This window comes from Monodelphis domestica, chromosome 5 (assembly GCF_027887165.1).
Source record: "Monodelphis domestica isolate mMonDom1 chromosome 5, mMonDom1.pri, whole genome shotgun sequence".
Lineage (NCBI taxonomy): Eukaryota > Metazoa > Chordata > Mammalia > Didelphimorphia > Didelphidae > Monodelphis > Monodelphis domestica.
The window spans coordinates 144451747-144467223 of NC_077231.1; the positions used below are offsets into that span (position 1 = coordinate 144451747).

General features: G+C 34.1%; 1 non-coding gene across 1 annotated transcript; it reads left to right on the forward strand.

Moving 5' to 3' along the window:
• The first annotated feature begins 3403 nt into the window (after positions 1 to 3403).
• On the forward strand, positions 3404 to 3510 carry LOC130454848 (U6 spliceosomal RNA). Its single transcript, XR_008912637.1, has one exon. It is a non-coding gene; the product is annotated as a U6 spliceosomal RNA (small nuclear RNA).
• Positions 3511 to 15477: the final 11967 nt, after the last annotated feature.

A 15477-nucleotide genomic window follows, 5' to 3' on the forward strand; every position in this document is an offset into this window, starting at 1 on the left:
AACCTAATGCAGCCAAGATTATAAGAGGAACAACAAATTGGTTTTAAAAAAATCAAAAGTACTTCTGAAAAGGCCTCATTTCTCAATTACATAGAGAACGGCATCCAATTTAGAAGAATGTAAAGCATTCTCCAATTGAAAAATGGTCAAAGGATAGAAAAAGGAAGTTCTCAGAGGAAGAAGTTAAAATAATGTATAATTATGTGAAAAGTTGTTCCAAATCACTATTGATTGGAATATGCAAATTAAAATAATTCTGTGATCCCACCTCACATCTATCAGACTACCTAACAAGATCAAAACGGAAAATGACAAATGTTACAGAGGATGTGTGAAAATTGGGACACTGATATATGATTGCTGGAACTATGAAGTGATACAACCTTTCTGGAGAGCAATATGGAACCATGCCTAAAGGACCATAAGACTAGTAATACCTAGTATTTTGACCTAGTAATACTGCTACCGGGTCTGTAGCCAAAAGATGTAAGAGACAGGGGGAAAGGATCTATTTGCATAAAGATATTTTAGCAGTTCTCCTTATAGTGGCAAAGAACTAGAAACTGGGGGAGGGGTTGTCCATCACTTGGAAAATGGATGAACATATTAAGGTATGTAGTTTTAATGGAATACTATTGTACCATAAGAAATGATAATAGGATGAATTCAAAAACCCTGGAAAGATGTATATGAACTGGTGTAAAATGAAGTAAGTAGAATGAGAAGAAGAGTATATAAAGTAAAAGAAATAATGTTCAATGATCAGCTGTGAGTTACTTAAACTATTATCAGAAAAACAAGGTCCCAAGACAACCCCAAGGGACTCATGAGAAAAAATATTATCCAAAATTAAAAAAGGAATTGTTGGAATCTGACTGCAAGTGAAAGCTTGCTATCTTTTACTTAATTTCTTTATGTTTTTTTAAATCACATGTCTCTTATGTTTTTTCTTCATAATGGGGAATATAGAAATTTTTATTTTAATGAAAGCACTGGCATAACCATAGATCATTTACTGCCTTACGGAGTGAGGGAGGGAGAGAATCTGAATCCCAAAATGTCAGAAAACAATTATAAAAATTGTTTCTACATGTAATTAAAAAAAGAAAGTTTTAAAAAATAGATACTAGTTGATTTGGGGATCATACCCATAGTAATAATGCTGGAATTCAAACTCAATTCTTCTTACATAAAGTAGAACTTTCTTTGAACCATGACACCAAGTAAATAAGTAGTGATTCACTACTTGCGTCAGATTGCCCCAAAGCCAAGTTTATACATGTGAAATGCCTTAAGATTACGAATTGGTCTGGATGGCAGTGAAATGTCTCATTCTAAATCTTGTGATTTTATGAAATTTCCTAGTCCATTCCATCATTTCAGCTATAGTTATTTTAAACTAATAGACAAGTAGGTTTTTAGTTTATTTGTTTTAGTTATTAGTTTATGGACCATTCTGCATTATTCACAATAGAAGTATATTTACCAAAAATGGTTACCATTCAATGGAATGTGATTTTTCTAATAGTCTGTGCTTTTATGGAATTTAAAGTCTTGTGAATATGTAGCAATCATTTCAAAGTAATGCTTTCTTATTCCTTATACCTCCCTTACTTCCTATTTACTCTTCAATCTGGTGACACTGATGTCTTCCCTATTCTATGAAGAAGAAACTCATACTCTGGGCATTTTATTTGCTTGGCCCCTATATCATAGAATTCTATCCCTCCCAACTTTCCTGGCTTCCTCCCAAACCCTACTAAAATCCTAACTTTTATGAGAAATTTCTCCTAATTTCTCTCAACTCTAGTGCCTTCTCTTCATTATATATCTCTTAATAATTTATCTTGTATATCTATTGTTTGACCATACTTACACTATATATTGGAGAAACATATAGTCTTTCCAATAAAATTGTAAGTTCCTTGAAGGCAGGGACATTTTTGCTTTTCTTTGTAAATCCAGAATTTAGCACTGTTCCTGGTACATAGTGGCATTTAATAAATGTTTTTTGGTTAAATGGAATAATAAAATTATCGCAGGCTTGTGGATTGATAGACTTTCCTTCTCTGAAGTGGACCAGGCACAGAGATAATACGGATAATTAAAATCTAGAGCCAAAACACTTTTTTGTAAATAACTTTGTTTATCCCCCCTTATCTTCCTCAAACACTGCAAGCCATAGCTGCTGAAAAGTAGTATTAAAGGTAATTTAACATTCTATTTTACCTTTTGCTAGATTATCAAAGAACTTTCAAATGTCTTGTGGCTATGGACTGGAGGATGGAGAGGTAGGTGGGAAGGGGAAGAGGTAAAAGAAGCTATGTGTCTGGATAACTCTTAAGTTTAATATTCAGATTCTCCCCTTCACAATGATAACCCTGAGATTCTAATAAATCAGATCATTAAGTTATAGTATTGTACACCAGAAAAAAAGGAATTAATATGTGATGTGATTATCCAATTTGAAAAGCTTAAAGTTCAAAGCAAGGAGGAAATAAAAATAAAATTAAATAAACTCAAGTGTTAGATGAATAAAATAAATCAAATCAGGTCAAATTCAGGAAAACTCAGGGGATAAGAAAGAAAAATTCAACTTCTAGTTCAATGTGGATGTATCTGTCTCATGCTTCATTCCCCATTGGTGCAAGGTGACTGTATAACTAGATAAAGTTTTCATTTAGTTTTCTTGTTATTTCCTACATGTAAGCCCCTAGCCATGCTGTGCTCTGAATCATTATCTGTCAATCAAAAAAAAATGAATATCAACTTGGTTCAGACAATTACTATAGTGTAACTGCTCTAATAACATTCAGATAACAGTAATGATACCTTCCACTGAAAGAATCAATGAGGTCCAAGCTTTTGAATAAATGGGATAGTGGTTGCTTTTATTATCCACTGCTAAAAATATTCATGTTTCATAGTCCCTGAAAATACTCTACAGGGGAAAGAGATTTATTAGAACTGTGCAAGTGCTAAACACTGATATATACTATAGTTATTTTGGTTATAACCAGTAAGAACACCTGAACCTCTACAAATTAAGTCTCAATGACAAAGGCAAAAAAATTATTTTCTAAAGGGTAGGGTTGGGCAGAAAAACACAGATATTAAGTATCTATCTTAGAAAACATGTAACATTTTTGCATTTGGCCTTGTGCAGATATCAACTAAAATTGTATTAAGAAATATCTTGTATGGTTAAAGCTTATGAGAAGAAAATCTGGAGTAAATTCAGTTGAGGGTGAGGGATAATAGAGCATAAAAGGCATTATATGCACTATATCTGTCCTAAATTATTATGAAATGTCAAGTATTCTTTGGTCTTCTCTCTTCCTCTCCTTTCTTCCTCAATCATTTTGGAATTTTGTTACAAAATAGCTAATTAAAAATATTAGTAGTGTTTGCTTTGGCAGCACATATACTAAAACTGGAACAATACAGAGAAGATTAGCATGGCCCCTGTGCAAGGATGACATGCAAATTCGTGAAGCTTTCCATATTTTTGAACTGGAATGACCTCCAGGAATTGATGAAAAGTGAAAGGAGCAGAACCAGGAGAACATTGTATACAGAGACTGTTACTCTATGGTAAAATCAAATGTAATGGACATCTCTACTAGAGACAATGCAATGATCCATAACTATTCAGAGGGATATATGAGAAAGATTGCTATCCACATCCAGAGGAAGAACTGTGGGAAAAGAAATACAGAAGAAAAACAACTGCTTGATGACATGGGTTGATGGGGCTATGACTGGGAAAGTAGACTCTAAAAGATCACTCTAGTGCAAATATTAATAATATGGAAATGGGTCTTGATCAATGACATATGTTAAACCCAGTGGAATTGTGCCTCAGATATGGGAAGGGTGGGAGGGGAGGGAAAGAACATGAGTCTTGTAACCATGGAAAAATTTTCTAAATCATCTAATGAAATATAATTAAAAATATTAGTAACTTCTAGGGTCATATTCAGAGTCTATGATTGCTTTGAATCTAGATCATATAACTCTACCAGTAGATATTATATAATTTTGATATGTGGGGTCCTCAGGGAAATATTTTCATTATTTTAAGTAAAGGTTATCTTTGCTTTTCAACAAAATGGATTCTGGAAACTATGTCATAAATTGAATCATTATAAACAGACTATATTTACCCACAAGAACAATGTTGTAATTACAAGTGATCTTCCTTACTACAAACTTGACCTCACTTGACTTTGAGTAAATCATAGTTATATATAACAATGTCATAAAAACAAAACTCCTATGATGATTTAAAATAGCAAACTATATATATAGTCATATATGTTATAAATAAAGATATACAATATAAAATATATTTTATATATAAATATTATATATATGGTCTTACATAAGATATATAGAAATATAATATATTTATACTACATGGCTATATATAATTAATGCATTGACCATTCAAAGTTTCCTATGAAACATAATATGCACACAAATATAAAAATACTAGTTTACTATATCTCAAATAGAATATAATGTTAAATGGATATGAAATGTATTGCCAACATTAAATAGTTTATTTCAAATTGTCTTCTATCCTCCAACCAACAGAATCCATAAAATCATATTTTTTGTAGAGCTTTTTACTGGGCTCTGGGACTATGAAGGCAGAAGCAAAATATCTGGGATTCTTACACATCTTACTTTTTCCCTATGAGGGAGGAGTGGTTGAATTTTAAAAATGCAGAATTAAAAAAAATATTCATTTTCACAACTGAATGACCAATGTCTCTTTGGAATGTTGTACAGTGGATAGTGAACTAAAATCTTATTTACTATAGTTTCCTTATAGTAAATAGAGCCATTTCAAAAATCAGTCCATTGACCTTAGAACTTCACTTTGAAAGAGGTATGAACATATGGAAGTCTAAATTGAGCAAAATGAATTAATCATATGACAATAGTCTTTAGCCTGATCAGGAAACAGCATCCAATTCAGTCAGCTTATAATTATATTAACCTAAGGTTGAGTGATGCATAACTGAAAATCTGTTACCCTAAAAAAGAACTACATTTGCCAGGAGCCCACTAACTTCTTGTCATTAGTAGGGAGGGGATATTAGGCAGGAGTGTTGAGGGTCCCTTTACTTCCTGTCTCTTTACTTCCTGTCCCAAGCTTGGTGGTGGTAAGGCCGGCATTTGAGCTGGCTGATCAGCCATGGGGATGTGGTCTTTATTTCATATACTTTTATTCCTTGATTTCTAATGATCATTGTTAAATTTCCTAAAATATAATATTTTTATTATTGAGATTTAATTTAAACTTTTACATTGGTGGCGACCAGAAACTAAAGAAAAAACTCTCAATTTTTAAAGATAGCCTAGAAAGTAGAGTCAAGATGGCACCATAGAGGCAGCAAATGTCCAGATATCTGAAAACCCTTCCTTACCAATTATGAACTAAATGCTTCTAGGGGACTGAAAATCAAACCTAACAGCAAGAGTAAAGGAACCCTCCTGCTGGACTCAACTTAAAAGGTACACCCCCCCCAAGCCAGAATTTGATAACACTCCAGTTTAAGGGGAAGGAAGAAGGAAGGTCCCATGACCCCTCCCCCACCTAGAGAACTAAGCTTCCAGCAGCAGCTGGAACCTCTGGGCAGGCAAAGGCACTGGTCTAGAGGGAATACCATGTGGGGAGAGCTGTGCCAGGCTCAGAGTATCCAACACAGGCAGTGGGGAAGCAGATACAGAAGAAACAGAGAGCACAGAGTGGGCAGCAGTTGCAGCAGTGGAGACACTCCATATTGCCCCCCCCCAAGGTTTTTGCCTCAAGGCACATCCAGCAGCCCAGCAGGATTTAACCCCATCAAAGCTTTCAGAAGGAAGTGAAGCTCAAACTCCAAAACCCATCCCCCACAGAATGCTGGACTTAATCTCATCAAAGCCTCCAGAAGTCAGGGAAGCTCAAGCTCTAGCACCCATCCACCACAGACTGCACTGAGAGATTTACTGACAAAACTCCAATGGTGAAGGTGGAAATAAAAGCCCCAAATCATAAAAAGTGAGAGGAGAAAGAGCTCAGGCAACTGCAGGCAATAAAGAAGGTGTAAATATGAGCAAACAACAGAAAAAGAAAAAAGAAATTCCAAACAACAGTTATCTTTTGATGATTCTCTACAGTTCTGTGCTTGGGCATCAAATTTTCTGTCCAGGTCTGATCTTTTACTTACAAATGCTTGGAATTCTTCTATTTTGTTAAATGACCATACTTTCCCCTGTAATAATATAGTCAGTTTTCCTGGTAGTTTCCTGGAAGCAGGACACTATAAAAGAAAATAAAAAGAATGAAAAAATTGAGGAAAATATGAAGCACCTCATTCACAAATATAGGCATTGAACAAACAACACAGAGCATGATGAGGGAACACCAAGCAAAAAAACAGAAAATGCAGCAAATTGGATACAGGCTCTGGAAGAACTCAAAATACAATTCAAAACACAATTAAGAGAGGCTGAAGATAACTGTGAAAAGAACTTATAAACAAAGATAAGTCATCTGGAAACAGAGGCACTTGAACTAAAACAAGAAAATAGTTTCTTCAAAGCCAAAATTAACCAGCTTGAAAATGAGGCAAAGGAGATGAAAGAGGAGGCAAAGGAGATGAAAGATGAGGCAAAGGGGATGAAAGATGAACTCCAAAGAAAATCATACCAGAAGGAGAAGGATGACCAAAAATCCAGGGATGAAATCCAGTCTTTAAGAACCAGAATACAACTAGAATCAAGAGACTTCACAAGGCAGCAGGACACTATAAAAGAAAATCAAAAGAATGAAAAAATTGAGGAAAATATGAAGCACCTCATTCACAAAACATAAGATTTAGAAAATCATTCCAGGAGAGACAATTTAAGAATCATTGGTCTACCAGAAGACCATGGCAAAAGAAAAATCCTGGACATCATCCTACAGGAAATTATCCAAAAAAATTTCCCCAATATTCTAGAACAAGAGGGAAAAGTGGAGATTGAAAGAATCTACAGATCGCCTCCTATTATTAATCCCCAACTGACAATACCCAGGAATGTTATAGTCAAATTCAAGAACTATCATACCAAGGGAAAAAAAAAAAACATTACAAGCTGCTAAAAAGAAGTCATTCAGATACCATGGAACCACAGTGAAAATAATGCAGAACCTGGCTGCATCTAAACTGAAGGACTGAAAGGCACAGAATATGATATTCTGGAAAGCGAGGCAACTAGGTATACAAACAAGAATCAACTACCAGGAAAACTGACTATATTATTACAGGGGAAATATGGTCATTTAACAAAATAGAAGAATTCCAAGCATTTGTAAGGAAAAGATCAGACCTGGACAGAAAATTTGATGCCCAAGCACAGAACTGAAGAGAATCATCAAAAGATAATTAAGAAAGAAGGAAAAAAGGAAAACAAAAGCAAAAAACAACACAAAAACAACAAAAAATATGTTTAGAGACCCAATAAGTTAAAATGATCTGTATGTCTATAAGAAAAGAGGTCATTGGTAAATCTTAAAAATTGTTATGATCACCTGGGCAGCTAGAAGAATTACACTTAGAGGGAACAGTGACAAACTGTATAGGATGAAAGGACAAGACATAAATAGGTATATAGATATATGTATGCATAAGTATATGTATATATGTATATATATATATATAACTAGAGCTAAAAAGGGATTAATACTAAAAGAAATGGCAAAAGAAAGAAAAGGGGATACATTTATATGTCACAAAGAAGCTCAAGGCACTAGGGGGGAGAACATCAATACACTGGAGGGGTAAAGAGATTGGAGACAGAAAACACTCAACTTTTACGTGCATTGAAATTGACTCAAAGAGGAAAAACAATGCAATACATTGGGGCAGAGAATTGATTTGCACCCTATAGGGAAGTAGAAGGGTAACAAACAGACTGGTGAGGAAGGAAGAAGTACAAGGGAGGAAGAGGATGACAGGTAAAGAAAATAAGGGGGGAATTAGAAGGGAGGGATGTAGAAAGGGAAGTTAAACAAGGGTGGGAATTAGGGGGACTGATTAAAAACAAAATATTGGTGTGGAAGGAAATACTGAAAGAAGAAAAGGCAGGACAAGGAGTAGAAATCAAAATGCTGGGTAATACACAGCTGGTAACTATAACTCTGAATTTGAATAGAATGAACTCACCCAGAAAAAGGAAGTGAATAGCAGAGTGGATTAGAATCCAAAACCCTACCATATGCTGTCTACAAGAAACACACATGAGGAAGGTAGACAAGCATAGGGTAAAAGTAAGAGGATGGAGCCAAATTTATTGGGCATCAACTGATAAAAAGGAGGCAGTAGTCACAGTCATGATATCGGACAAAGCCAAAGTAAAAATAAATCTTGTTAAAAGAGATAGGGAAGGTAATTACATCCTGATAAAAGGCAGTATAGATAATAAGAAAATATCAGTACTCAACATGTATGCACCAAATGGCATCATATCCAAATTAATAAAATAGAACTAGTGCAGCTCAAGGATGAAATAGATAAGAAAACTATATTAGTGGGAGACCTAAACCTTCCTCTATAAGAACTAGATAAATCAAACCTCCAAAAAAATGAATAAGAAAAAGGTAAGAGAGGTGAATGAAATCTTAGGAAAATTAGACTTAGTAGATATGTAGAGAAAAATAAATAGTTACACAAAAAGGAATACATCTTTTTCTCAGTAGCACATGGTACATTTACAAAGATTGACCATGTATTAGGGCATAAAAATATTGCAAACAAGTGCAAAAGTGCAGAAATAATAAATGCAACCTTCTCAGATCAGAATGCAATGAAAATAATAATTAGTAAGGATACATGGAGAGGTAAATAAAAAATTAATTGGAAATTGAACAATATGATTCTCCAAAATCAGTTAGTTAAAGAAAAAATGATAGAAACAATTAATAACTTGATTGAAAAAATTGACAATGATGAGAGGACCTTTCAAAAACTGTGGGATGCACCCAAAGCAGTACTCGGGGGAAATTCATATCCATGAGTTCATAAATTAACAAATTAGAGAGGAAAGAGGTCAATGAATTGGGCATGCAAATAAAAAACTAGAAAGTGAACAAATTAAAAATCCTCAGATGAAGACTAAATTAGAGATCCTAAAAATCAAAGGAGAAACTAATAAAAGTGAAAGTCAAAGAAATATTGATTTAATAAATAAGACTAGAAGGTGGTACTTAAAAGAAAATAAATAAAATAGACAAAATACTGGTCAATCTAATTAAAAAAATAGAAGAAGAAAACCAAATTTATAGTATCCAAGATGAAAAGTGATACCTCACCTCTTTTGAAGAGGAAATTAAGACAATCATTAAAAATTATTATGCCCAATTATATGGTAAAAATATGCAATCTAGGTGATATGGATAAATATTTACAAAAAATATAAATTACCTAGACTAACAGAGGAAGAAATCAATTAACCAAAAAACCACATATCAGAAAAAGAAATTGAAAAAGCCATCAAAGAACTCTGTAAGAAAAAATCCCCAGGTACAGATGAATTCACAAATGAATTCTATCAAATATTCAAAGAACAAATAATCACAATATTATACAAACAATTTGACAGAATAAGAAAAGAAAGAGTTCTACCAAATTCCTTTTATGACACAAATATGGTACTGACTACAAATTGAGGCAGGTCAAAAACAGAGAAAGAAACTACAGACCAATCTCCTTAATGAATATAGATGCAAAAATCTTAAATAGGATACAAGCAAAAAGATCCCAACAAGTGATCATGAGGGTTATTCCCTATGACCAGGTAGAATTCATACAAGGAATGCAAGGATGGTTCAATATAAGGAAAACCATCCACATAATTGACCGTATCAACAAGCAAACCAACAAAAATCACATGATTATCTCAATAGATGCAGAAAAAGTCTTTGAGAAAATACAACACTCATTCCTATTGAAAAAAAAATGAGAAAGAATAGGAATAGAAAGGCCTTTCCTAAAAATAATGAGCAGTTTATATGTAAAACCATCAGTAAACATCATCTTCAGTGAGGACAAACTAGAAGCCTTCCCAATAAGATCAGGGGTGAAATAAGGATGCTCATTATCACCTCTATTATTTAACATTGTACTAGAAACAGAAGCTGTAGTAATGAGAGAAGAAAAAGAAACTGAAGGTATTAAAATAGGCAATGAGGAGACCAAGCTACCCCTCTTTGCAGATGATATGATGGTCTACTTAAAGAACTCCAGAGAATTAGCCAAAAAGCTAGTTGAAATGAAAAACAACTTTAGGAAAGTTGCAGGATACAAAATAAACCCTCATAAGTCATCAGCATTTCTGTATCTCTCCAACACATCCAACAGCAAGAATTAGAGAGAAATTCCATTTAAAATAACCCTAGACAATATATAATACTTAGGAATCTATCTGCCAAGACAAACACAGGAACTATATGAACACAACTATAAAATAATCCACATAATTAAAACTAGAAATTGGAAAAACATCGACTGCTCATGGCTAAGAGGTGCTAACATAATAAAAATGACCATCCTACCCAAACTTATTTATTTATTTAGTGCCATACCCATCGAGCTACCAAAAAACTTTTTTACTGAATTGGAAAAAAAAAAACATAATAAAGTTCATTTGGAAGAACAGATGATCGTGGATATCCAGGGAAGTCATGAAAGAAAAATGTGAAGAAAGGAGGCCTTTCAGTACCAGATCTCAAACTAAACTATAAAGCAGTGGTCCTCAAAACAATATGGTACTGTCTAAGAGACAAAAAAAGGAGGATCTGTGAAATAGAATTGGATTAAGTGACCTCAGCAAGACAGTCTATTGCAAGCCCAAAGAAGCCAGCTTTTGGGACAAAAATCAACTATTTGATAAAAACTACTGAGAAAATTGGAAAACCTTTTTGGAGATGTTAGGTTTGGATCAACACCTCACACTCTAGACCAAGACAAACAGAATGGGTGAATGACTTGGACATAAAGAAGGAAATTATAAGTAAACTATGTGAACACAGAATAGTATACATATTAGATCTTTGGCATAAGAAAGATTTTAAAATCAAGCAAGACTTAGAAAAAGTCGCAAAATGTGAAATAAATAATTTTGATTACTTAAAATTAAAAAGTTTTTCTACAAACAAAACCAATGTAACCAAAATTAGAAGGGAAGTAACAAATTGGGAAACAATCTTCATAACAAGAACCTCTGACAAAATTCTAATTACTCAAATTTATAAAGAGCTAAGCCAATTGTACAAAAAACCAAGCCATTCTCCAATTGATAAATGGGCAAGGGACATAAATAGGCAATTTTCAGTCAAAGAAATCAAAACTATTAATAAGCACATGAAAAAGTTTTCTAAATCTCTTCTAATCAGAGAGATTCAAATCAAAACCATTTTGAGATATCACCTCACAACCAGCAGATTGACTAACATGACAGCAAAGGCAAATAATGAATGATGGATAGGATGTAGCCTAGTTGGGACATTAATGCATTGCTGGTGGAGTTGTGAATTGATCCAACCATTGTGGAGGGCAATTTGGAACTATGCCTAAAGGGTGATAAAAGACTGTCTGCCCTTTGATCCAGCCATAGCATTGCTGGGTTTGTACCCCAAAGAGATAATAAGGAAAAAGACTTGTACAAGAGTATTCATAGCTGCACTCTTTGAGGTGGCAAAAAAATTCAAAAATGAGGGGATGCTCTTCAATTGGGAATGACCGAACAAATTGTGGTATATGTTGGTGATAGAATACTACTGTGCTCAAAGGAATAATAAACTGGAGGATATCCATGGAAACTAGAATGACCTCCAGGAATTGATGAAGTGAGAGGAACAGAACCAGAGGAACCTTGTACGCAGAGACCAATACACTGTGGTACAATCAAATGTAATGGACTTCTCCATTAGTGGCAATTCAGTGATCCTGAACAAGTTGGAGGAATCTATGAGAAAAAACATTTTCCACATTCAGAGGAAAAACTTTGGGAGTAGAAACACAGAAGAAAAACAACTGCTTGTTTACATGGGTTGAGAGGATATGGCTGGGGATATAGCCTCTCAATGAACATCCTAATGCAAACACCAAGAATATGGTAGGTTCTGATCAAGTACACATGTAATACCCAATGAAATTGAGCATTGGCTAAAAATATCATATTCATTGCCCTCTATTATCTAGTGATAATCAGGACCTATTTTGTCATGTATTTCATGGATTGTAAACATAAAACTATGCAGTACCTGAAAATTGGGATACAATTTTTTCACTGTATCCTTCATCTCTATGTACTTCCTTATATTCTTGTTTAGATTTGATTCAAAGTTGATCCTAATAATAATTATTAAACCTTAATAGTTACTTGTTGTAAGGGCACATGCCTGTAATTCCTATGTATAATTGAAACATCCTTTACCCTAAAAAAGAACTACATTTCCCAGGAGCCCATTGACTTACTGTCATTATGTACTTCCTATAGACATGGGGTATCAGGCAATTAGGCAAGGACACGAAGGGTCCCACCTCTTTACTACCAGTCCCAAGCTTGGTGGTGGTAAAGCAAGTGTCTGAACTGGCTGATCAGCCATGGGTACATAGTCTTTATTTTGTATTTTCTTTATTTCTAATGATTAATAAACATCTTAAATATAATATTTTTTATTATTGGGATTTAATTTTAACTTTTACATTGATGGCAACCACTAGTTGGAGAAGAACCTCTAAATTTTTTAAGATAGCCTAGATAAATTTTTTTAAGCCATGTTTTTCCTGCCAAGGCTTTACATCCATGCCCACCCATCCTTGTAAACTCTGAACTCTCTTTGGAGCTTCTGCCTTTTTCTTAAATCCCTACTTTTTGCCTCCTTATTAGTCTGGCTGTTTTAAGTTTGAGAACTCTTGCCCAACTGCTTAAACACCTGTTCCTGTTCCTAGTTCCTTGCTGCTGACTTTGGTGTTGCTGATACTGCTTCCTCCTGACATTCTCAATCCAGATCACTCACCCAGCCATAGTCTCACATCCCAGGCTGCTGGTAACTGCCTCCGTGTCTTCAGAATCACAAACCAACTGGTAAAAACTGGGGTTCTTTCCTTCAGCCTCCATGTGGCAGGTGACCCCAGGGGGGAAGGGAAGGGAAGAAGGAAGTTAGTCTTCCAAATAGAAAGTTGATTACAAGCATGGCTTATTCCATGAAAGAGCAATGTATTACATATTTCAAACAGCTTCCAGTTTTAGGATGATTTTTCATGAGTTCACTGATATTTTCACTTATCTTGCCTGAGATTCAGGGGAGAAGTTCATCTCCCTGAAACTCTTTGCCATTTCCTTCCCAGTTTGAGATTCCTAAAACCCATGTTTTCCCTCGCTATGGGATATACCACAATTCTGACAATATGGATCTGAATGTTAGAAAAAGGAATTTTAAAGGGTCTGGAGGTGAAATTTTAAGCTATTTCAGACTCCATTTTTTAATGAAAGTCTGTGTCTTATTGTATTTTACTGATTGTTTTGTTTAAGATTTAATTTTGTTGCTTTCAATTCTTATATTAGTAATAGTAATAGTATTCAATACTATTCTATTACACTGAATCAGTTTAATCGACTCTGTTTTAACTATTAGATATATTCTATTACCTTTCCCCTATGACTACTGAAAAAATATTGTAATATTGTAAAAGCCTATAAACACCTTTTTCTTCCATTTTGCATTGTTATGTGTCACATAGATTTTGGATGAACTCAACCTGGCTAACAACCTTTGGAGAATTTAATGAGCTAAGCATTTAAATGGTAATTCTAAGGAATCTTCAGAAATAATTTTAATTAACTAGTGGTTTCTGAATGGATTTTTTTTAATATTTATATTTTAAAGAATACTGTATTAAAGGTAGAGAATCAAAGAAATGTTCCTACCAAGGTGTTTCTATGAATCAGGAAGCCGAAAAAAATAACTCCTGAAAAACCTCTTCAAGTTAATTTACTTCCAGGAGAATAAATTAGATTTTTTTATCATGTTCTAGACTCAAATAAGTTTTACTTTGTTTAAATATATATTTCCCAAGGTTGAAATATTTGCTACATCTGTAAAAATTGTGACAAATATCCATCAATCCATAGGTTTTTATGTCATACAACAGCTTATATGAAATATGATAGTGGGTTTGTTTGATATTGTAATTAACTGGGCTATTTTGAATTTTGGGGACTTTGATATTTTTTGAATGTGCATTACATGCTGTACTACAGTTCTTTATAAAAAAAAAGCCTGTTACTTTGTGAAAATCATTTGTTTATACTCACAGTGGATTATGGCCAGGTTTTAAGAGGAAATCGATGTCATTTTTTGGTGAGAAACCTTTCTAGTCTACCTATCCTTAGCTGACACAGAGTGTCAATAATTGTAAGCTAGATATTTTTGTTTTTTAAGAATTTTATAATTGTTTTTTCTTGCATGTGGAATATATGATTTCAGGGTTTTTTTTTCATTTTTTTTCCTTTTTGTATTTGAATCACATGTCAACAGTATTGAGATTTTCTTTAACTTTATTGATTTTGTAGTAATATAAGTTTAAAAATATATTTGCTATAATGTCAATGCATACCCAGAAAGCTTTAGACTATAAAAATGATGCCACTGATTGTTTAAAAAATATGGGACTTTAGGGGGCAGCTGGGTGGCTCAGTGGATTGAGAGCCAGGCCTAGAGACGGGAGGTCCTAGGTTCAAATCTGGTCTCAGACACTTCCCAGCTGTGTGACCTTGAGCAAGTCACTTGACCCCCATTGCCTAGCCCTTACCACTCTTCTGCCTTGGAGCCAATACATGGTATTGAATCCAAGACAGAAGGTAAGGGTTTAAAAAAATATGGGACTTTCCTTAATGATTCTGTCTGATTCCAGGACAAGAGAACAAAAAAGAGCCATTGCATAGTGCCAAAGAAGCACAAAGTTAAACTGCATAATGCCAATTGAGCACAAGGCAAAGAGACCAACCAATCCTGATCGGATTGATGAAAATTTCGAGCCAAGACAAGAGGAGGTGAACTGTGTGGGGTTTGAGGTTGCAGCTATTTAACGTGTTAAAGGCAGGTCTTCCTTGTCCCACATTCTACCAAATATTTCAAATTTGGCTCCTACCTGGTTCCTATAATCTAGTACCTTTTCTGTCTTTCATGGTATGTCAAACTTTCTATAGTCCTGACTACTGATTGGGTTAATGCATAATTGATTAAATCACTTTAATTGGGCCCTGATTCAAGGACCTGTTATAAGTTTATTTTTTCCTTTACACATAAGACTTTGATAATCTGTATTTCATCCACAAATTATTTTCTCTTTTATTTGGATTTTTTGATGTTTTTGATTTCTCTTGCCAATTGATTCATATACCTCATAACTCAGTCATGCATTCCTAAGTGATTCC